A 23,452-nucleotide genomic window follows, 5' to 3' on the forward strand; every position below is an offset into this window, starting at 1 on the left:
ACTCCGTCCAATTACCAGGTATTCTGGTTACGTTTTAGTGGGCCTGGCATAGCCAGGTGGTTGGGGCGCTCTACTCGTAATTTGAGAGTTGCAGGCTCGAATTCTCGTCACACCAAACATATTTGCCCTTTTCAGCCGTGTGGGCGATATTAGGTGACAGTTAATCTCACTATTCGTTGGTAAAAGAGTAGCCCAATAGAATAGTTGGCGGTGGGCGGTGATAACTAGCTCCCTTCCCTCTAGTCTTACACTGAGGGATGGCTAGCGCAGATAGCCCTCGTGTAGCATTGCGCGAAATTCAAAACAAACAGACGTTTTCGTGCTGAGCAGTATACTGTTTCGCGAACATTCATTAATAGCGGATATCAATAAATTTGGTCAAGATTGAAGCAAAAGAGTGGCACGAGTTGGTTGGACCCTGTTAGAGCTCTGGATTTCGAAGTTGGCACAGCCGGGTTCTAAATATGATTTGGTCGAACTATGCATATCGCAATCCAAAATTTCACTTTGTTAGTATGTTACTGGACTGAACGTGGTTTTGTGATCAGAGAGCTACGAATTAAGTAGTCCAGATTCAATACATAATGACATTGAACAGGTTTTTCACTTTTAGCAGTGAGTATAAGAGAACAATTCATGCCCTTTTCGTGAATGGCGGGGTGTGTGACATGTCTCTGATTAGTTATCTCTAATCAGTATTTCAAAATTAGGGACGGGAGCAGATTACTTTAGTAGCCTTGGCGCAAATACAATTTACAAATCAGAAGTAAAATCAGAAGTTCTGAAACAATCTTGCGTAGGATTTGAGGCTCAAAATATGTCTCGCAGTTCAGATGCCGCATCAGTGAATAAACCGGTTGCTTGTGTAATTCTGTTTCTGGTTCTTTTAGTTACCTAAGTACGTCTGTATAACTTGTGTTAAAAGGTCAGTGTGATATATATATATCACAATGCTGGAGTCAAGTTAGTTTATCGTTGAACTTGCATTTCCTATATAGAGTTTTTAAACGGGCCTTAAACTGTGCTTGAATTGTAAAGGACTAATTGGCTAATAAATATTAGCAACTTTTTATTAGGGAGATAATCAGTCGCATTACTATATACAAACAGTGATTTCAATATGAACGTTCTCTACATACAACACGCCAGTTTACCAAAGTTCGACTTTCTTCTTAAAATAAAAAACAAACACATCACAGATTTAGATCCTATACTTTATGTTATTAGACCATTATTTTTATTGAACAATAAGCCTATGGCTGAAGTGCATAATCGGACATTATACTCATCGACCATTATTCCCATTGGTATTAGCCCACTAAGACAATATTCCCATGCCTAATGTAGATAATAGGGCAAGATCCCCATGGTTAAAAAAAGTTTATAACTATCATCTAGTTTGGATTTGTTATATAATTTTAATATTTCATAGATGGTAACTGTATTATAACTATCATCTAGTTTGGATTTGTTATATAATTATAATATTTCATAGATGGTAACTGTATTATAACTATCATCTAGTTTGGATTTGTTATATAATTATAATATTTCATAGATGTTAACTGTATTATAACTATCATCTAGTTTGGATTTGTTATATAATTATAATAGTTCATGGATGGTAACTGTATTATAACTATCATCTAGTTTGGATTTGTTATATAATTATAATATTTCATAGATGGTAACTGTATTATAACTATCATCTAGTTTGGATTTGTTATATAATTATAATATTTCATAGATGGTAACTGTATTATAACTATCATCTAGTTTGGAATTGTTATATAATTAAAATATTTCATAGATGGTAACTGTATTATAACTATCATCTAGTTTGGATTTGTTATATAATTAAAATATTTCATAGATGGTAACTGTATTATAACTATCATCTAGTTTGGAATTGTTATATAATTAAAATATTTCATAGATGGTAACTGTATTATAACTATCATCTAGTTTGGATTTGTTATATAATTAAAATATTTCATAGATGGTAACTGTATTATAACTATCATCTAGTTTGGATTTGTTATATAATTATAATATTTCATAGATGGTAACTGTATTATAACTATCATCTAGTTTGGAATTGTTATATAATTAAAATATTTCATAGATGGTAACTGTATTATAACTATCATCTAGTTTGGATTTGTTATATAATTAAAATATTTCATAGATGGTAACTGTATTGTAACTATCATCTAGTTTGGATTTGTTATATAATTATAATATTTCATAGATGGTAACTGTATTATAACTATCATCTAGTTTGGATTTGTTATATAATTATAATATTTCATAGATGGTAACTGTATTATAACTATCATCTAGTTTGGAATTGTTATATAATTAAAATATTTCATAGATGGTAACTGTATTATAACTATCATCTAGTTTGGATTTGTTATATAATTAAAATATTTCATAGATGGTAACTGTATTATAACTATCATCTAGTTTGGATTTGTTATATAATTATAATATTTCATAGATGGTAACTGTATTGTAACTATCATCTAGTTTGGATTTGTTATATAATTATAATATTTCATAGATGGTAACTGTATTATAACTATCATCTAGTTTGGATTTGTTATATAATTATAATATTTCATAGATGGTAACTGTATTATAACTATCATCTAGTTTGGAATTGTTATATAATTAAAATATTTCATAGATGGTAACTGTATTATAACTATCATCTAGTTTGGATTTGTTATATAATTAAAATATTTCATAGATGGTAACTGTATTATAACTATCATCTAGTTTGGATTTGTTATATAATTATAATATTTCATAGATGGTAACTGTATTATAACTATCATCTAGTTTGGATTTGTTATATAATTATAATAATTCATGGATGGTAACTGTATTATTTGAAATTTAACATACACAGTTGTTTTATCTGAAAAAATTACAAAACTATTTTATTGTATATCATTTACTAGATTCAAATAAACAACTTTTAAATATGGATATAATATTCTGTTATGCAGCTGGATATTGTCCTAAAGGAACAATGGCCTATGGAGATAATTTCTTATGAAGATAGGGTCTGTAGTCCGAATCCTACGCATGATTTAGTCACTATTAGAATGGAACGAAAATAAACGGTCAGTGAACACTATAAACGTAATATATGACACAAATATCTTTGAATTTAAGCAAACTAATTTTTTTTCACATTTTAAGTAATTTCATGTGTTACCCAAGTCCTCATTTTAAAATGTTCCCGCTGCCCTATTTACAAGTTAATTTGCACAGCCTACTAGTAAAGTGGTAATAATAATAATGTTTAAAATTTGCTCAATTTTTAAACTTGCTTTATTCGTTTCGAATTTTAATATTCCAAAGGTTAATGTGTAACATGCTTTCAAAGCACTAAACACTCACCTTCAGTAGTATAAACAGCCCCGCTATATTTACCTAAATAAACCTCGAGTATGACGGCGTCATGTTGTCTCTTATGTTACCGAAATGACATCAAACTCCGTCTGGATTAATGTTAACATCGTGTCGTAACCCTTATTCGTTTTCTCAAGAATTCTGACCGCATGACCCAATACATAACATGCAGTGGCGTGACCCAAGTTAAACGATTGGCCATTTGCCAAGTAACGGGACAACTCGTTCTTTTATCCAGTTTGTCTCAATCTTCGTGCACCTAAGAAGAACACTAGACGTCATCCCTGACACCTTTGACCCCCCTACGAACTTTCTCCCCTCCATGAGGTGGGATTGATGGTTGCAAATCACACAGCAGTGTTAGCACAATACCCCATTACGTTATTTTTCTGTCCAAGTTAAAACGCCAGCAGGCTATATTGTGTGATTTATGAAACAAATTAACAGACGGTTTATTTGTTAAAAGTTGAAGTGAAAAGATTTACAGCAGTGTCATAGCCAAATTATTACTGCATTGATTTGATAACACAATTCTGTTTCAAAACTTTCATTAGTTTATACCATTTCAGGAGAGGGGAAAAACTTATTATGACGACTATTACCAGTGTTTAATTAAAAGCAGGCATAGTACTTTATGTTATACAAAATACGTAGGGTAATATCGAGTGTCCTGTTCCGCTAATTCACAAATTAAATAAAATGGATATTATTTACCAAACTATTCATGCCCTTTATCACATAAATAATTTACTAAACAGTAAATTATAAACGCATCATTTGTAGTTCACGTTTTTGTTTATTATTGTTTACAATATTAAGCGCGTTCTGTCATATTAAACAAGTCAACACCATCAGGCCACTATGAGGATAAAAAAGAAATAAATAATACTGTTTTTGCATGCGATTTCAGTAAAAATTAAACATAATGTCGCCTCACATGGCACCTGTTCCATGTCATGAAAACTATGCGTTTCTTTCTAAGCACGTTAGGTTCTACGACCTAAACATGGGAATGATTGCTTTAAACACGAATTTAAAGGGTGATAACACGTTACAGTTTATTATTTTTGAACTTAGACTGCAGTTCGCAACTGTTGATTTTGGAGTCGTGACGACTAATCACAACATATAAGATATATATCGACATATATTTTTTCTTTCTTGAAGAAATTTGGAACGTATACTCCAAGAAACAAAATAAAGAGATGATTAAACTGCGATTCCAACAACCACGCTCACTGTTATTGTCCAGACGATGACTTACATCTTTAAAGGTAAAAATCTAGATAAAATAAATGTTCACGCTTTTGTACACACAGATGTGAAAGGGTGTCACGCTCACGCCCCTTACTGTTCACAGAGTAAGATTATACGACTTTAAAAGGTATAAATGTATGAAGAACAAATAAGCTTTCACACTTCTGGTAAGTATGTAATTGTGTGAACTTACGTAGAGAAGAGAAGTCATGTGAAATGTAAAAAAAGAAACAGCATATGATTTTGTGGAAAACTGTTGAGTACTACAATAATCTCTTCATTTAGGGTTAAAGGCTTGTAGCATTTATATATTAACAATTTTACAATTAAAACCGCTGATTTATGTCTCTAGAACAATAACTGATTAACACAAATTATACTAAACACTAAAGCAATAAAATAACGCAATATTGCAGATTGGATGAAAAACAAGGTGTTTTTGACGTAATCACGCTAAGGTTGAAGGACAGGCATACTACAGCGTATGAACAAAAGATAAAAGTACAATAAACATAATTTTAAAACGCTCTTAGGGGTGATTGGATTTACTTGACAGTTTCCTAAATCTGTAATAACATTAACGAGTTGTTTAACCTTGTTTGTTCTCACCTAGAACTAACAGAGCATTATTTTTATGGCATTTGACAGGAGACACTTATATAACTTCTTGTAATGTTGTTCATGAGTAAATAGGGAACGAGAACATACATATGTATGAATACACTAATGCATGCATACATTAGAATGGAAGAAGGAGTTAACGTGGATATGTCACAAAACGGGAACGACTGAAAAAAAAAGTTGTTTGTTTAATTATCAAGTTATAATATTTATTCCATATTTGAATCCAATTCAGAATAAACTTCACGAGAATAATGCACACTAAATTTCAATTTTCACATCCAGTCGGTCCAGTAATCCCAAACTTTTCATCTGTCTTTTTTTTTTTTTTTTTTGCCTGGTCAAAGAGGTAGCCATACAGATTTAACTTGTGCTCAAGATGGAAATGGGATCATTCTAAACTTTATAGGTCTAATATGTGCCGAAGATGGAAATAGGATCATTCTAAATCTTATAAATATAATGTGTGCCGAAGATGGAAATGGGATCATTCTAAACTTTATAGGTCTAATATGTACCGAAGATGGAAATAGGATCATTCTAAACCTTATAGGTCTAATATGTGCCGAAGATGGAAATGGGATATTTCTAAACTTTATAGATCTTATATGTACCGAAGATGGAAATAGGATCATTCTAAACCTTATAGACCTAATATGTGCTGAAGATGGAAATAGGATCATTCTAAACTTTATAGATCTAATATGTGCCGAACAATGGAAATGGGATCATTCTAAACTTTATAGATCTAATATGTGCCGAAGATGGAAATGGGATCGCTCGGGAAAGACTCAACATTCAATGAAACCAAAAAACTTAGCCATATAAATCTAACATGTGTCCACAATGAAAATGGGACCTCAGATAAAATGTGCCGAAAATGGAAATGGGATCCCTCGGAAAAACTTAACATTCGATGTTTTGTAAATGCAAGTGTCTTAATAGAGCCCAGGATCACGGAATAAGTATCTTACACTTATATCTTTAACCAATCAGCCTCTCGATGGGAAAGAAGCAAGCTTATAAATTTACAACGCTGATGTTGGATTCCCTGCGGTGGACACAGCAAATAGCCAACTATGGGTTTGTTTAAAAACAAACAAACTAATTAATATATATATATATAATTTTGTTAGCAAAATACAATCTGTTGTAGTCACGTTAGTCAGTGTGCTTTGGCCTGGCATGGCCAGGTAGGCTAAGGCACTTGACTCGTAGTCTGACGGTCACGGGTTTGAATCCCCATCACACCACACATGCTCGTACTTTCAGCCGTGGGAGCGTTATAATGTGTGGTCAATCCCACTATTCGTTGGTAAAATAGTAGCCCAAGAGTAGACGGTGGGTGGTGATGACTAGCTGCCTTCCTTCTAGTCTTACACTACTAAATTAGGGACGGCTAGCACATATAGCCATCGTGTAGCTTTGCGTGAAATTCAAAACAAACCAAAACCAGTGTGTTTTACGCGTTTTCCATAAAATGAGATTAATTCGCGCAAAACACGCGCATTTCTCTTAAATCTACTTTTATTTATTATTTGTTTCTCAGCTGCTTTACACACAATTTAATAAAAATTGGCTAAAATTTTACATTTAAAGAAACTGTAAGAGAATATGAGTGTGTATGTTCTTCCGAAAGAGAGAGAGAGAAAAGAAATTATAAGCTAAATGGTCGATGGAACAATCGTGTTAAAGTGGCCCACCAGTAGTGCTGCATGAAAGTTAATGCAACTTTCAGATATAACTCGAAACTGTTGCCCAAAATACCCCCCTCAGCTACCAGCGGATATTATAGTGGGGTAACCGATTTCCAGCCACGTACATAAAAGTATCACTTAGTTACTTACCTCCTACTTGAGTCAAGGGTTGGTTGACTGAAAATTGAAACAGGAGTACGATTTGTTAATTTTGGTTGATTTTCCATTAAGAACACAAAATGGTGGAAATGGGCACTCTCTGGGTTTCTGTTTGTTGTTGTTTTGTTTTGTTTTGTTTTTGCAAAACGTACGATGCTACACTACACTGCTAGTTGTAGTAATAACGTCTTAACTCCGTATATTTAAAAAATATATATTTGTTTCAATAACCCATTACAGAATGTTGCCTCGTTCCATCCATTTCCAGATTTTATTAAATTCGTACTTATCAATACAAATCACCTCATTTTCAATTTATCGATTTTAAGTCAAGGGGTATTTAGAGCTAATACACAAGCAAGTTTAATATTTATGCTGTACATAAAATAAATAAGTAAATCCGGAATGGAAACATATCCAAATGGGGATCGTAAAAAAAACGTAAGGAAATAAGGCTGGAGATACTATAGGAATGAATTACATTTAGTGAAGTCAAAACAGGGTTTATAACTTCAATAAATAATGTCTAAAGTAATGGCACCCTTGTTTCATTACCTTTTTTTTTCAGATCCCCATTTGAATATTGTTAAATTCCATTTTTTTTTATTTATGTTACTTGCTGGCTTTTTTTATGCTCAACTAAGGGTTAACGAATACTTCATATGGTAGCTAACTTTATACATTGTAACGATAATAAACATAGCTAGTAGTTAGCTGATATGGTTCATGATGATTTGCTGTACTTATTGACTATTTGATCGCATTAGTTCGAGATGTAAAGTGTTAAGCTGCAGCTGTAGATCGTTCTGGATATTTGTTTGAGAATATAGTAAGCATTTGTAGTTTTTGAGAAACTAAATTTTCTATATATAATGCATAACAATGGACAAATAAATACATGTTTCGACTACAACACAACCACATTAGCGTGTATAAAATTTTACCATCAGAAAAGCAGCCTTTTCAAATAAAACACATACGTTAATACATTGCTTTTAAATACATTTTCGTGTCATTTAAAGTCATTATTCTACGAATGTATGTAATAATATTATTATTTTTTACCCTTTCACTTCATACTTTATATAGGTGTTAGTTCACTGAATCCCTAAAGAGACTAAATGTATATTGTTCGAAGCATTGAGCATCTATGCGTCACAGTCATCTATTGCTCTTCTATTACTGGCTGGTAACTCCTGTTTCACCTTGTACTTAATGTACAGGTATGTTAAAAAAACTAACTTTAAGGGGTAACAATAACATCGCTTACACTACAATTATGATGTTTTTAGTTTATACAAAATACAGAAGAAAGAAATTGACTTTTTAATACCCCTACAACCTTCACAGTACCTTATTTAGTATGTCAAAAAAAGGTTTGGATGCAACATACCAAATAGTTTTTGTTGTAGGCTGGCAAGAAAGTAATATGAATATTTACAAACAGACTATTTTGAGGAGATTTTTCTTGTGAATTTAAATCTAGTAAGCGTGCCTTTTTATGGATTTCTATGTGTACAACCTCAGCTAATAATAAAGGTTTAAAAGTGTTGTTTGAAGTAAATTTTTACTGTTTAAGGCGCTTTTTTCACTAACTTTCTGTTAGGGTTTTGTGCAATTCCTTGCGATCCGTACCAAGAACCACTATCGTGGTTCATTGTAAGACATCTACAGCATGTATTATATTGATCCTGGTGTCTCGTCACAAAAGGATGTCAACAAATAAACCAATAATCTTACTACTGTTGTTTACGCTGAATTAAGCATAGGTTAAATAATTATTTAAAACTTGAAGACGAGACTTTCAGTTATCGATGGAAGAATTGTTTCCATAGACCCATCACATACAAACGAATGCTTAATATCCTTCTGGACCAACCAACATAAGCAGATAAGTAAAATCTTGTTTCCATCATTCTAATAATTTCACACTATCCAAATCCGCGTTTAATTTCCTAACCTAAATATATTTTCGCATACATTCAAGCACTCAAAGAAACAAATATGTTTTAGAAAGTTTTACAGATGGAACTTAGCTACAATGCAGATGTCGCTGAGGGAAAGCAACAACCAAAACAGTAGATCTCGCTGAGGGGGAAAAAAACAACAACAACCAAAAAGTATGATTTTTGCTGTAGAGGGAAAAAATAAACAAAGAATTAGATGTCGCTGAGGGAAAGAAAAACAGCAATCAAAAACCAGATGTTGCTGAGGGGAGAAAAAAACCAAACCAAAACTTAGATGTCGCTGATGAAAAAAACCTACCAATCTAAATCTAATTCAGCACAAACATTCAACTTCATTTATCATTTGAAAAAAAAATTCACGTTCTCACAATTCATCTGTCTAGCTGTATACAAATAAACATGTTTTGTTATTTAGATTGATGAATGTATCTAATTTGTTTTGGGTGTGTATTTTCTTATAGCAAAGCCACATTAGGCTATCTGCTGAGTCCACCGAGAGGAATCGAACCCTTGATTTTAGCGTTGTAAATCCGTAGACTTACCGCTAATCCAGCAGTGGACAATCTGTTTTGGAATTATTCGCGTACAGAATCATATTTAACTGCGCTGAAAACCTTAATATAAAGTATCTAAAGGAGCAAGCAGTTATACACAAACTACAGATTAGATCACTCTGACTGTAATAAGTGTGTCAATTAGACTAAAAAAAATCACTGCATCCGCATTTTCACACAAACCACATCCAGATTATTTAGATGAATCTAAAATTTCCATCACATAAATTTTATAAATACGTGTGTACGGATTTTAGAACCAGTCGGTGACTTGAATGATAACAATTGGTAAATAATAAAAAAAAAAAATCACGTTTAGCCTAATTAAATCATGTGGCCATGCATGGCCAGGTGTTTAAAGCACTCGGCTCGTAATCCGAGGGTCGAGAGTTTGAATCCCCCGTCACACCAAATATGCTCGCTCTTACAGATTACGAGTCGCACCCCTTAACCCACCGGGCCACGTGGAGGATGATGTAAATAACACCTCAACTAAAGAATACTGTGATGTTCAAGTCCGAGATTGCAAGACAACGGTGGTAATTTAGGAAATTGACCCATTCATTGTCATCCAATTCACGTTGTGAAAATACCGTGTTTCTCCGATAATAAGACCTACCCATAAAATAAGACCTAGTGTGATTTTTGGGGATAGTTTTAATATAAGCCCTACCCTTAAAATAAGCCCTAGTTAAGAGTGGCAGGAAGAGGAAAGAAATAAAAAAAATTAATTTATTAATTAGTTTAATAGTTAGTTAATTAGTTTGTTTAAGTATTAATCAGTTAGTTTAATAGTTTAATAATAGTTTATTTTAAATGGTTAGTTTAATAGTTTTACTTTGTAACTTCATTTTTTTAATATACCAAAATAAGACATCCCCCGAAAATAAGCCCTAGTGTCATATTTTGGAGTGAAAATTAATATAAGCTCTGTCTTATTTTCGGAGAAACACGGTAATTATGTTTTTTGCGTAGAATAGTTAACTCAATTGGCGATGAATATAAACATGCTGTTGTTAAAATGTTCGCCATATGTGGTGGAAATTTCACGAGCGAAAAGAAAAAAAAAAAAAAAAAACCTGGACTAAGCTGACTTAATTGCTCATGGACGAGGAATTTTATTACACGTAAAAAGTCTTAGATCCATTACGCGCATTGTCAAAAACACCTAGTTATAGATAGATTAGCACCCTGGCGCCAGGTCTGGACATCATCTGATTATTGTCAAGACTCTGTTTGTAGTTAAGATCACAAGTATCCAACGATGCCTGATATTTTTACGTTACGTCGCTGTAAATTAACTTCCAACATTCTTGTTGGGGAAAAAAAAAACAACAACAAAACATAAATAAATCAGAAGACCAGCTTGGCTGCAGCGTACCAATTACGTCCGATGCAAGCACGCCTTATAACCCACATCAACGGGTATTAGTATGGAAAGCACGAGACAAACGCACGTGAATGATCACGACTGACGGCACAGTGCCCTAGTCTAGAGCACGTGGTTCTCAAGTGAAACAAACCAAAGAAGAAAAAGTTATAGCAGTAGGTACAAAATGGTTGAAAATAAGACAATTTTACTTCATTTAAAATCATAAAGGCAACACTCTAACAAGTGCTTTACTTTCGTACAGAAGCGAAGAACAAACCACAGAGTTTACCCTCAAACAATAAAGCAGATGCTGTCGAATGTGAAACGTAATTTAGTAGATACTTGAATAATTATTCATATCTCAACTACCTAAATCGTTACTTATCTGAACAGTAGTACTGCATACACACTGATTTCTGTACGGGATCAGAGACTAGTTCATTGTTATATTAAACAATATCCTATTATTTCAAAAGATCGAGTTTGTGTGTTGTTGTTTTTTTATTATTTATGTAACGTGTTTATTCCTGTAGAAAACAAAAATTATAATTTTATTTTTCCTTTTGTTTCTCAGGTATTCTTCCGAGTTGCTATTTTCAAGTTCCATGTCTTATTATCAGAAATAACTAACCAAGCTACCCACCATGCTGTCAATCACGTCACTGATTTCTCAATCCCATAAAACGTCGAGATACACATGACAAATATTTAGCGTTAACACATTAACTACGTAAGGCTTCAAACTTAGAACAATACACGATGAACGGGTTTATTTTCATTCACACACGATCTCACTTTGAGAATAACTTCTTCACTAACTGCAGATTATTGACAGAGATCGTGTTTGATTTAAGTGACGGAAAGCTCGAGGCCATATCAATACAAAGATATCTCAATAGAAACAAGGGGGTTGCCCGTAATAACACCCGGATGTTACTGGACATAAAAAGGTTTTTTTCAGTTCACCCAGGAGAGTCATTCAGAATGGACCACTCTCGTCAAAGTGATATACAAAATAAACGACAAGGAGAGTATTTTCGTGAAAAATACTATTACAGGAGACCTTCTCGGTTCGCGGGCAAACTTTATCGTGTTCGTCCCTAAATCTGTTACGATGTCGGAGTGTATATATGCATCCAACAGTGAGCGAGTTCCTTTAATGACGTTCATTAAAACATGCCGGGAAACCTAAAGTTATGTGTGCTCACAGACTCAACATATAAATTAAAGACTGAAATTCAAGGCTAATACACTGTCTTTCTTTACTGCTAGACCCGGCATGGTTAGGTGGTTAGAATGCTCGACTTGTAATCTGAGGGTAACGGGTTCGAATCTTCATCACACCAAACATGCTCGCCATTGCAACCACTGGGGGAGTTATAATGCTACGGTCAATCCCATTATTATTTATTAAAAGAATAGACCAAAAACTGGCGATGGATGGTGATGACTAGCTGCCTTTCTTAAGTCTCACCCTGCTGAATTAGGGACGTGTAGCTCACTTGTAGTTTTGCGCGAAATGCAAAACAAACAAACATTATTTACTGCTACTTCATGTTGTTAACACGTACGTGAGCATAAGTAATAAATAAACAAAAATAAATTTATTTTCACTGTTTATTAGCAAACATATCTCTTTATTTGACTAAAAAAATCAGAACAATCTGCTGTATCAAGTTTCGAACCGTTACTGTTTCAAAAAAAACAAAAAAACATACCCACTCCCGCAGCTCAGCAGCAAGTCTGAAAGCTAACAATCCTAAAAACCGAGTTTCGACACCCATGGTAAGCACAACAACAAAAATGCAACGGTGCACGTCTGTGATAAGTGTAAGCGCCAGAGTCACTATACTTTTCGTATTTCGTTTATACACATGACGAAAAATGATCATTGTAGTTCGTTTTACGCCAATATTTTAATACAAGGTGAACTTTTGTTGTATTTCATAAGACTGTGTGTGTGTTTTCTTACAGCAAAGCCATATCAGGCTATCTGCTGAGTCCACCGAGGGGAATCGAGCCCCTCAGTTTAGCGTTGTAAATCTGTAGACTTATCGCTGTACCAGCGAGGGACATTCCATAGGAAAAAGAGTAAGATACGTAAGAAGCTCCCTGTGTCTTTCTTAAAATTCTATGAATATCTTCAGGGACACTAAACTACCAGAAAGGGGTTTCTCAAATAAAGAAAATCTGTGCAAGCTGATATCCCTCTTGGGAACATCACCGTTTCTATCTATAAACTTTATTTAAACAGCGGAATATTCACTGCTGTTTATGCAAACGAAGCAAAGCGTTGGCTTAGTTTATAATGCAAGTAAACGTACAAACACACATTGGATATCCCGAACTGTATTGCGTTTATACGTTGTAGTCGCTTCTATTAACAAGTGTCCAATTCACGAAAAAATAAACTTAAAATGAAAGAAAAAGCACATGCGTATAAGACACGAACATGTTTGAGATGTTAGTTCCGTTATGTATATAAAAAAGCTTAACTTATCACCATATCAAGTTGAAATTCAACATGCTTTCAATTGCGCTTGAATGGTTCGAAAGTTAAAATGCGAGTTTCAACATTTCATCTCGGCTTTATAATTATTCTAGTCCACAAACTTTATCGCTATTTACATTTTATACTTACAAGTAAACACAGAAAATGTTTCAAAGAACAACACAATTCTTTCACGTTGGTGTGTTGTTCTCCTAATACTGCTAAACACTAGTGTAATTACACTTCCAGAATTTATTACGTCAAACCTACAAGATGCGCCACATCCAACAGAAATCAGTTTTTCGTGGCATGATATACCACATTTATAAAAGTGTCAACCACAGACTAATGTTTATATATATATATATATGCGTGTATGTGGTCAGGTTTTACTAATTATCACCCAAACACCTATTTATCGATGTTTCTTGCTATAACCTAATCACTGTTCCCAATGCGACACACACAGTGCCGGATTAACCAAAAGGCAGAATAATCAGCTGCCCGTGTACCCATGGTGTCAAGGAAGATCACAGTGGTTGTGTTTCTGTTTGTTTGTTTTAATAGTCTTCTAACTATTTAATATGGAAACTAGTAGTTTAAAAGGATTACATTTATTTCATAGCTACAATTTCAGTTTTAAAAAAAATTAATTGTCGTGGGAAAAAGCGGATCTCACGGAACTGAAGTTGCCTACGAGTCCATTATGGTCTTAATGCAGTTCTGAATACGCAAATATTTCAACAAAATAACACATGCGACACGTAATTTTATATGTATATATAGAGAGAAAATCAGAGTGCTTAATGATATTAGGTTTATATTAGGGACAACTGACATCCCCACAACTGGCTGCCAGACGATTGACGATATTAGATTTATATTAAGGACAACTGTCATCCCCACAACTGGCTGCCAGACGATTGACGATATTAGATTAATATTAGGGGCAACTATCATCCCCACAACTGGCTACCAGACGGTTGCTGATATTATATTAATATTTCTATGTCTTTAGGGTTAACTATTATCCCCCGCAACTGGCTGCCAGATGGTTGACGATATTAGATTTACATTTATATGCCTTTAGGGGTAACTACCATGCCCACAAGTAGCTAACAGACGAATCTGTAGCTTGCTTTCTAGTTTTGCCTTTGTAGCTCTGATTAAATTTAACGTAAACAAATCTACGTCCATAATCACCCAAAGACACTGGGTATATTTTGTGCGTTAAACTTAATCAGAGCTTTACAGTTTTAATGACGTGGTCGAGTATCTGTTGGTGCATCCATCTATAATAAAAAAAAATGTATTTTATATAATTATCTCGTAATGGCTGTGCAGATCTGAGTATCTATCTGCCTGTACGCTTTTGATACGATACAGATAATTATGATAATGTGATATATACCTAAATTTATAAACACACACACACACATATATATATGCATATGTAAATATACAGTCGTATCTTCTACTTATCTGTACAAATAAGACCGAATACGTGTTCTAAAGACCGTCTTTAGATTACATTTTTACACCAAGTGGGTTTTTCGTTATCATGTACGACTGAATATGTTAAACACTTGTCGTCTCCATCAGTCTGACATCACATGGTCTATTACTGATGCTTCACTGACTCAACTTAATCTGAGGTCCAGAAGACAACTCGTTATTAAAGTCACTGCGTTGTGCGTTGTTATCGTCACAGCTGTACCTTTAGCTTCGCACTACATAACCAGAGACTTAGCTTGCTTCCTGAAAAATTGATAATATTAGGTCATAGGATAAAATATATTAAGTTGTGATGTTACGAAATACTTTCCAAAATGAGGTCAAGTTTTAGCACAACTTACTGTCAGTCAACCTTAATTCAGGCGAATGTATACATGTTGATTTGTTGTTGTTTTTATATGCACCATCTAATATACTAAATATCAATTTTGGTGGCTCTAGTTGTGGTAAAATACGAGTAAATACAGTATTGTGCGTGTTAAGGATAATTAATAAATAGTACATAAATGTTTTTTATTATGCTGGTGAGCATGTTGGACTTTAATGAAAACTTCTTACAACTTGATCACCGATTACGACAGTTCTGATCCAATTTCTAAAATATTTAAACATAAATAGTGTTATGATGTTAATATAAAAACTCAAAAGAAAAACTTTAGTTTTCAAAAACATTTTTTTTCATTTAATTAATGAACAGTAGTTGACTATACAACTGGTTGTGATCATTTGACACACATCACATATCAGTCATATGTTTTTTTATGATAGCTTATATATTATCTTACCTGTCATATAGAATCATCACACTAATAGGGTGTGACAGGGTGGGGCATACATAGACGAAACATGGTAAGCAAATCGAATTAACGACCGTATTCGACAGTGACGACAATATTGATAGTCTCACGCGGGTTCGAACAAGCACGAGCACCGGTGTGGTGACCTAGGCAACAAGGCTGACAGGGTGCAACCCTTATCAGGCGGAAGTCGATGTTCACATATCGACTCGTCAGCTGTTGTGGCTCTCACAGAGCGCACTACGTCTACGAGCTGGAAGGCATTATATATGTGATGTTGTGTAACATTCTGAAAGGCGCTACCTGTGGTGAACAAAAAAAGGCTTAACAGTGCTGTTTTCTAGTTTCTGATAAGCCAAGTGCTTATAAGCAGAAGACACACGATCACACTATTAAACAAACATAATGATTACGATACACCTCCAAATGATTATACACGTTTCGTGTCTTCAACACATTGATATCACTTAGGGTTTTTTAGTCACGTGACAACTAAGTTTCCACGTTTGTTTGTTTTTTTAAGACATATATGTATCATATGAAATAACCATAGACTAGAAACTTTGTGCTCTGATTTAAAATAAATGAGGCAATTTCTGTTCGCCAGACTTTAGTATAAAGAAATTGTTACTGTAACTTTTAGCTGGTATAAAAGAATCCACGTACGTATTTTTCCTTTGGCTCAATACACTGCGTTCATAAGGAAAAACTCTACATTTTGTCACAGCTACATTCAGAATAGTTTTGGTAAACACTTACTCACTGCTATCTTATTTTTCACCAAAAATTTTCAAATAGTCAGGTAACTATAAATAAAAATGCGCGTGCTCTTCTTCTTGTGAAATTGCCATTTTCTTTAGACCCCACGGCGACATGTTCCAAGCACAAGACACGTGGTAGAATTCTTTGGACTTAATGATAACGACCAACGTGTCTCTTCGCGAGCTGCGGTTCATCTGAACGCAATGGAAGAACGCGGCTGTAAAACACGCGTGCACGTACGTACGTACTTACACGTGTATAAATCTCAATGTCAAACGTACGTATGCACTCCTGTGGAAGTCACACAGTCTGAGTGTTGTCCGTATAAGTTATTGAATAGTTTAAAAGAGCGATTTTGATATCTGATCAAGCTGTTAACGTTTTCGTTTCCATGTTTAAAAGTGTGACACCTATTTCTAAGATACAGATTTGAAACAACAATAATTTCGTCAAACTGGTACTGAACTTGGGATTTTAAGGACTTATTACTACTGTAAACTCACTTTTTTTTTTCTTAGGATGTGAATAGGACCTCAGACGACACGTTATTCAGTTTGGGTAAACACAAGACGCTACCCTATTAACGGCGTTTTCAGCTACAAACGCAATTCACACACACAGAAAGTATATATATATATATATATAGCACATTCATTTATAGACAATCATACATCACACTCACCACTGACCGCTCACATAAAATAACAGAGAAATTAGCTATAACTGCATTATATCAATGAAATCCAGATCGTGTGTTAATACCCAGCAGTAACAAATTTCCATTACTGGCATACATGATTTACACACTGATGTTTTGGATCTGCACATGCTTCACTTCCATTTTGTTCAATATTTTCACGTTTCACGCAGCATCCTCAGCATTTTCCGTGTGATAAAACGTTAGAGCTAACCTGCTACTCTGCTGGTTAACCACATAGACTAACAAAAAACGTGTTATTTATAATTTCACTCTTTTCTAATTCTGGTGTGCTTTCAGAGATCATAATACCTCTAAACGGCTATAAAAGTTGTTGTTTTTTTTTGTAACAAAATGTAAATTATAAATGCACAAAATATCTCTAAATATATAAATCATATAAATCTGTAGGCCCGGCATGGCCACGTGGTTAGGGCGCTCAACTCGTAATCTGAGGGTCGCGAGTTCGAATCCGTGTCACACCAAACGTGCTCGCCGCTTCAGCCATGGGGACGTTATGATACGGTCAATTCCACTATTCGTTGGTAAAAGAATAGCCCTTGGCGGTGGGTGGTGGTGACTAGCTGCCTTCCTTCTAGTCTTACACTGCTAAATTAGGGACGGTCAGCGCAGATATCCCTCGTGTAGCTTTGCGCGAAATTCAAAAAATAAACATAAACGTGTATTAAATGTGTGCTACGAACAGCCCAGTTATTTTTATAGAACTGCTGTCTTACTACAGAGTAGCTGCATGTTAACTTTGTCGTGTTAGTGACTTTCTAAAATACACATATGCAACCATCTGAATTTTGTGCCGACTGTTTGTATGTATTGATGACGTTCGTTAACAAGGCTTATTATTCACCTTCACGAATACGGTTTTTACCACGTGTTATAAAAAACGGTCGACATGATAGATTATGCCAAAATGCGCATGTATATTAGCAGCAATAATAGAAACCCGTTCTTCGGGTTCTTTCAGTAGGGCATCACAATAACACTGTTAAAGTTAGAAACCCGTTAAATGAAGATTTTTTTTATACAATTATTTAAAATGTGTTAGAGGCTTAACTCTTCGAGACTTTCACACTGAAACAAAAAAAAAAAATCCACAAAGTAACACATTTTCAAACTTTCATGAAAACCAGAACTCTCGGGATTGCACTGATTTGCTTATCACATCATTTTGGGTCGAGTACGACGTATCATGAAGGTTACTTATACAATCAGTTGTAAATTTGCGACGAATGGTCTCAAGCACACCAAACAAAGTTGAAATCAATATAAACAGGCTTTTAAAAAAAAGATCCGAGATTTCCACGGTTTCGCATATCAGTGTTTTGCTTCTGTCCAGAATTTCTACGGTTGCTAAAATCTATGGAAGGGGATATTTTTGTAAACTAACTTAAACGCTGTTCAGACTCATATCTTGAATGGAACTAGAATGAACTACATCGGTGAAACACCAATCCACGATCGTCTTACAATTGTTTATAATGTTTCTACCAGTAGATGTTTACAAACAAACTTCAAGACAGGTTTAGATTCTCAGATCGTGATTACTCTAAACGCTATTTAAGTTATGTTCTGCTGATCCAATCAAATATTTAACAATAACAGCGAAAGTGCCTTGACGAAGTCAAGCCCAAATATACCCCGTTGTCGTGCGAGCGCCATTGCACCGCAATTATCTTATGATCTACGTTTATTACGAAACATTTCTACTAACATTTAGCCAATAAGATACGTTTTAGAGTTTTAGGTCGTTATTTCATTTACGTAAAGAGCAAGTATTATATGTGTAAAATTACCTTACTCGATCCAACTTCATCGATTTATTTTCACTAACAACAGAAAACAAACTGTAAATGTGAGAATAACTTAATAGTAACAGATTAATGATATACAACGAAATAAACATTAAAACAAAACAGGTCTTTCTTATACAAATGTCAAAAACTATGAGTGGAGAGACAATGGAATTTCGCCGTGCAGTATTGTACGTAGAAACATGTTTTTTTCACCGTTGAAATACATTGTAACAGTCTCGCTAATTTATTTAGTTATCGAATACATACTGTGCTCGAGCATAGATAACGGGACAAATGTAAACTTTTTCTCCAGTATCCACATTAATATCACAATATACGAAACAGTACCTTTAAATTATAACGGTTACTTATAGGGGGGGGGAGCTATAAGGAAAGTCAAGTCTTGATTTAAATTAATAAAAACAAAAGGACATTTCTGTTAAAGTCCAGTTCATCAGGTAAAAGTGATCGAATCCCCTGATTGCTATTAGTGCACTGCGTTTCTTACAAAAGATAAGAGCAAATCCTTGGCCGAAAAGCTTTTAAGGTTCGCTGTAAAAAAATATGCATTCAAACATACTATGGTTTCCTAACAAAAGGAAATAGAAAACTTCTAAACCATAGGATAAATTCTCTAAGACAAGACTAAACGATGGGTATATAAACTTCTACAAAATAAAACATAGGCCACGGAAACAGAACGTGATAGAAACGTATCTTTAATAATAACAAAGAAGAGCACATGGGAAGAATAAAACATTTATTATTACAAAGAAATACCGGACAAACGTTTCTACGAGCAACTTTATTTAACACAGTACATTGACAGATTAATTTATACACAGTAACTTCCCTCGAGGAAGGAAACAACGTACCTTACTCTACTCAGTTCGAGATTTTGAAAAGCTTTTGAGTTTTGTTTTTACAGTGCTAGACGTTTCCGGAGACGTAAGAAATTGTGCTTCCCACGATATACGACCAGCTAGGCCTTGAACAGTTGCCCTCAAACTGATATATGTATATATATACATACAGAATTTTAAGTTCTATTCTCCGACTGAGTGTGATGCAACTTTTGAAAGAGTTCAGGGAAAAATGAATGAAACGACAAAGAAAAAACTTCCGTAGTGAGTGGATTGTGAATATAAAGCCCGTAAGATCCCCAGATGAAGTGTCCCAAGATCATACATCCTACACAAGGAGAGGGAGTCGATTGTGGATGTACCGGTTTACGAGGGAAGACGTCGCTTGTTGTTTTCGTACACTCACACATGTCGCGGAATGCTGCAGAACGGCGGCCGCGTCCATTCCTTCTGACAGGAGGTGTCGGTATGCATTCTATTAGGAGTGGGAACCCAGGCGTTGTTTGGCCTGACTAGGCTTCACTCCGAACTTGTCGGTAGAGGAGGATTTTCTAGCCAACTGTGGCCCGCTCACACCCTTTAAACACATGCAAGGGCACGAACAGCGAGCGAGCAGTGACTAGTCCTTGAGTAGCTATCAAATTTCGGCGTTCACTGCGTACGTTAGCTAGTCGTGCCCTAGCAGTTCTTGTACATGTATGTTCAAGAAATCTGAAAGATAGACGGGCACTTACCTTAAACGTTACAATGAGCTTTGCGCGAAGATTCCTGTTAGGTTTTACTAAGGTCATTTCTAGATTCTAAATGGTGTTATTTTCTTTTAAAATTATTTTATCTCTGACTTTGCAGGCCTGATACCTACACTCATGCCTGGTTGAAAACTTCGGATAGCACCAAATTATTCAATTAACACTATCATTATGGAAACAAATATATATATATATATATATGAATGAAACTTTCAATGAACTTGAACTTTCATTCCAAAATAGCTTAACGAATAATGAAATACAACAATCCTAACATCTTCGACTTTTGGAATAATTTTGAAAATTCACTCTTTCAGTCAAAGACAATTTGTTTGTGGTTTTTAATATCAGAAGCTCACTGAAAAACAACAACAACCTAGCTAATGTACTGAGAGGATAATCTTGCAATATATATATATATATATATATTTCTTTTTAACCCTCAAATCACAAATTACAAGTTTCCTTCGCCGCCGGCCTGTTTCGGGGTGCTTGAATTACCAGTAAGTAGCCCGTGTGACCTCACCCATCCGAGGTCTCGGGGTGGTCTGTATTTGTGGTCGGCGAAATGGCTATAGGTAAGGCGGCATCGTGGAGACAGAAATATCCAATCACCGTCACTGTCACGAGACTCGTGAATCACATGTCAAGTGCGGAAAAAATCAAAACAAGACCTCTTTATGTTTATATCCTTTTTATTTAACTGTATTTTCGTAAAATGGTTAAGGATCTTTAACAACGAAGATAAATAACTAGTAACTTGAAAACAACTTCCGCTGAATACTTCAATCATTATATATATATAGACTGACTTGGATACAGACCGTTAATATACACATTTTCTATATTGATTGAAATAAGCATGCGATTCCAAAACTAATGCACATGATACGTGATGGAAACGCACTCGTCTAAAATATAATATTATAATATGTGAGTCTGCTTCTAATTGCCGTCTTTAATTTTGAAACCAAGAAATATTAATTTTCTACACACTAATATATATATATATATATACACACGCGCGCGCGCGTGTAAATACATACCATTCTGTATTATGGTTGATCTAAGCCTACTTTAAGAATGATTTAACCGTTTAAGATTTACAATTATTTAAATTTACATCCTTGTTAGTAAACAACTAATATCGTACTCAGATTTAAAGCCCACGTTATGATTTGACTTTTACGTTTCTGGTAAATAGAGATTTATAGTATTTTTTTTTTTAAATGTAAGCGAAACTCGAATGTGTCGAAATTTCAGCAAACTGTATAATTAGCGTCCACCTCGTGTACATGAATCACGCTCACGAAGTACACGCGCAAAGTCGTTTATTATTTAGAGAGCTCATACTGTTTTACATACGTATTTATGGAATTTATTTCAACATTTCCACTATAAAGTATCCGATGAACATCCTTTCTGAAAAAAAACACACGAAATCTCACCTTAAAAAATGTGTTACGTTCCATTTACACAAATATCGGTTGAATTATACTACGTCATGTATTATATACACACCCGAGAACGAGAGAGTTAAATGTGAAGCTAATGGCCATCCATGCTGGAAAGCGACTACACATTGATTTTAAGTTCACAACTCTTGGAAGGGAGAAAGTTTTCCTTAAAAAAGACATTTTCCCTAATCCTAATATTGTAGAACACGTGTCTATAATATTTTTTTTGTGTTATATTAAAAATAACTAAGAAGTTTTAAGGTTTATTTTCTGTCTATCTCTCGAAAACCCAGACAACTACTCGAAACCGCTCGACAGCGTTTCGTAACACCTAGCGAAAATATGTGTGAATGTAAGAAATGATTAAATCCACACCATCAGATGAAGTAAGATATGTTTGGAGAATTATCAGCTACAACGTGAGAAAGAATGGTGATAAGACCGGTATATAAAGAACTTAAAATCAAGGAGATTTTGGTGCACATCGGCTGCACTTACGAGCGTATCTAGGCGCGCTTAACAGCCTCGGCTGAAACCTTCACGACCACGTAAAGGGATAAATAAACTGCAAATTATAATTAGTTAGAGATTTCTAGGCGTATGGCACCTTTTATCGGTGAAGTATCGAAGTCTAAAGTATAAGGTGAAGACAGTATAACAAGCCTAGCAAGAACGAACTACGAGCAGAGAATGTTTTTTTTTCAAGGGAACATTTACAGCTATCTGTTGTCGCCATTTTTGTTGAGTGGCGCGGTTGGCCCTCGAGTGTTACGCTAATATGATAGATTTTTTCTAGAATTAAAGCATGCCAGGACCGCTCAATGTGTCATTTCTATTAGTATAAGGGCTAAGGATCATCTACATACCTTTGTTTTCGAGATCACCTTAAAATTTTTCACAAAAATTCGAAAATATGCAGCACACTACAAGTTGTCTTCAACTGCTCCTTCCAGTACACCGACATCGGAACGGCGCGTCCACTTGCCTCAATTTGCTGGATGGTTGACGCAAGTCACGTGATAAAAGTCCCGGATTGCTTTTGTTCAGGCCAAGTCAGCAAATCGAAGGATCTGAGTAACGCGCCACGTATATTTATTTCCCTGTTTCCCGCTCGCTCACGAAACACGAAGAGTGGGGAGATCAGCAGCTTGCTGGAAAGAGAGAGTCAATTCTAGTTCTGTAGCCTGAAACACGAATTCTTGTGTGACGTTTTATTGACACCAATGGAAGAACTGATACTGAGTCGTTGCACGTCAA

The 23,452-nt window shown here is 34.7% G+C and overlaps 1 protein-coding gene across 1 annotated transcript in view; it reads right to left on the bottom strand.

Moving 5' to 3' along the window:
• The window catches only part of LOC143234170 (uncharacterized), a 79,742-nt gene extending 56,565 nt beyond the window's left edge, over positions 1 to 23,177 (bottom strand). The window contains exon 1 of the mRNA XM_076471303.1: positions 23,062 to 23,177. The gene's annotated coding sequence lies outside the window, so the exon portion shown is untranslated. The remainder of the gene's footprint in view (positions 1 to 23,061) is intronic.
• Between the last annotated feature and the right edge of the window lie 275 nt (positions 23,178 to 23,452).

The sequence above is a fragment of the Tachypleus tridentatus genome, chromosome 12, assembly GCF_004210375.1.
Source record: "Tachypleus tridentatus isolate NWPU-2018 chromosome 12, ASM421037v1, whole genome shotgun sequence".
NCBI classification, from domain to species: Eukaryota; Metazoa; Arthropoda; class Merostomata; order Xiphosura; family Limulidae; genus Tachypleus; species Tachypleus tridentatus.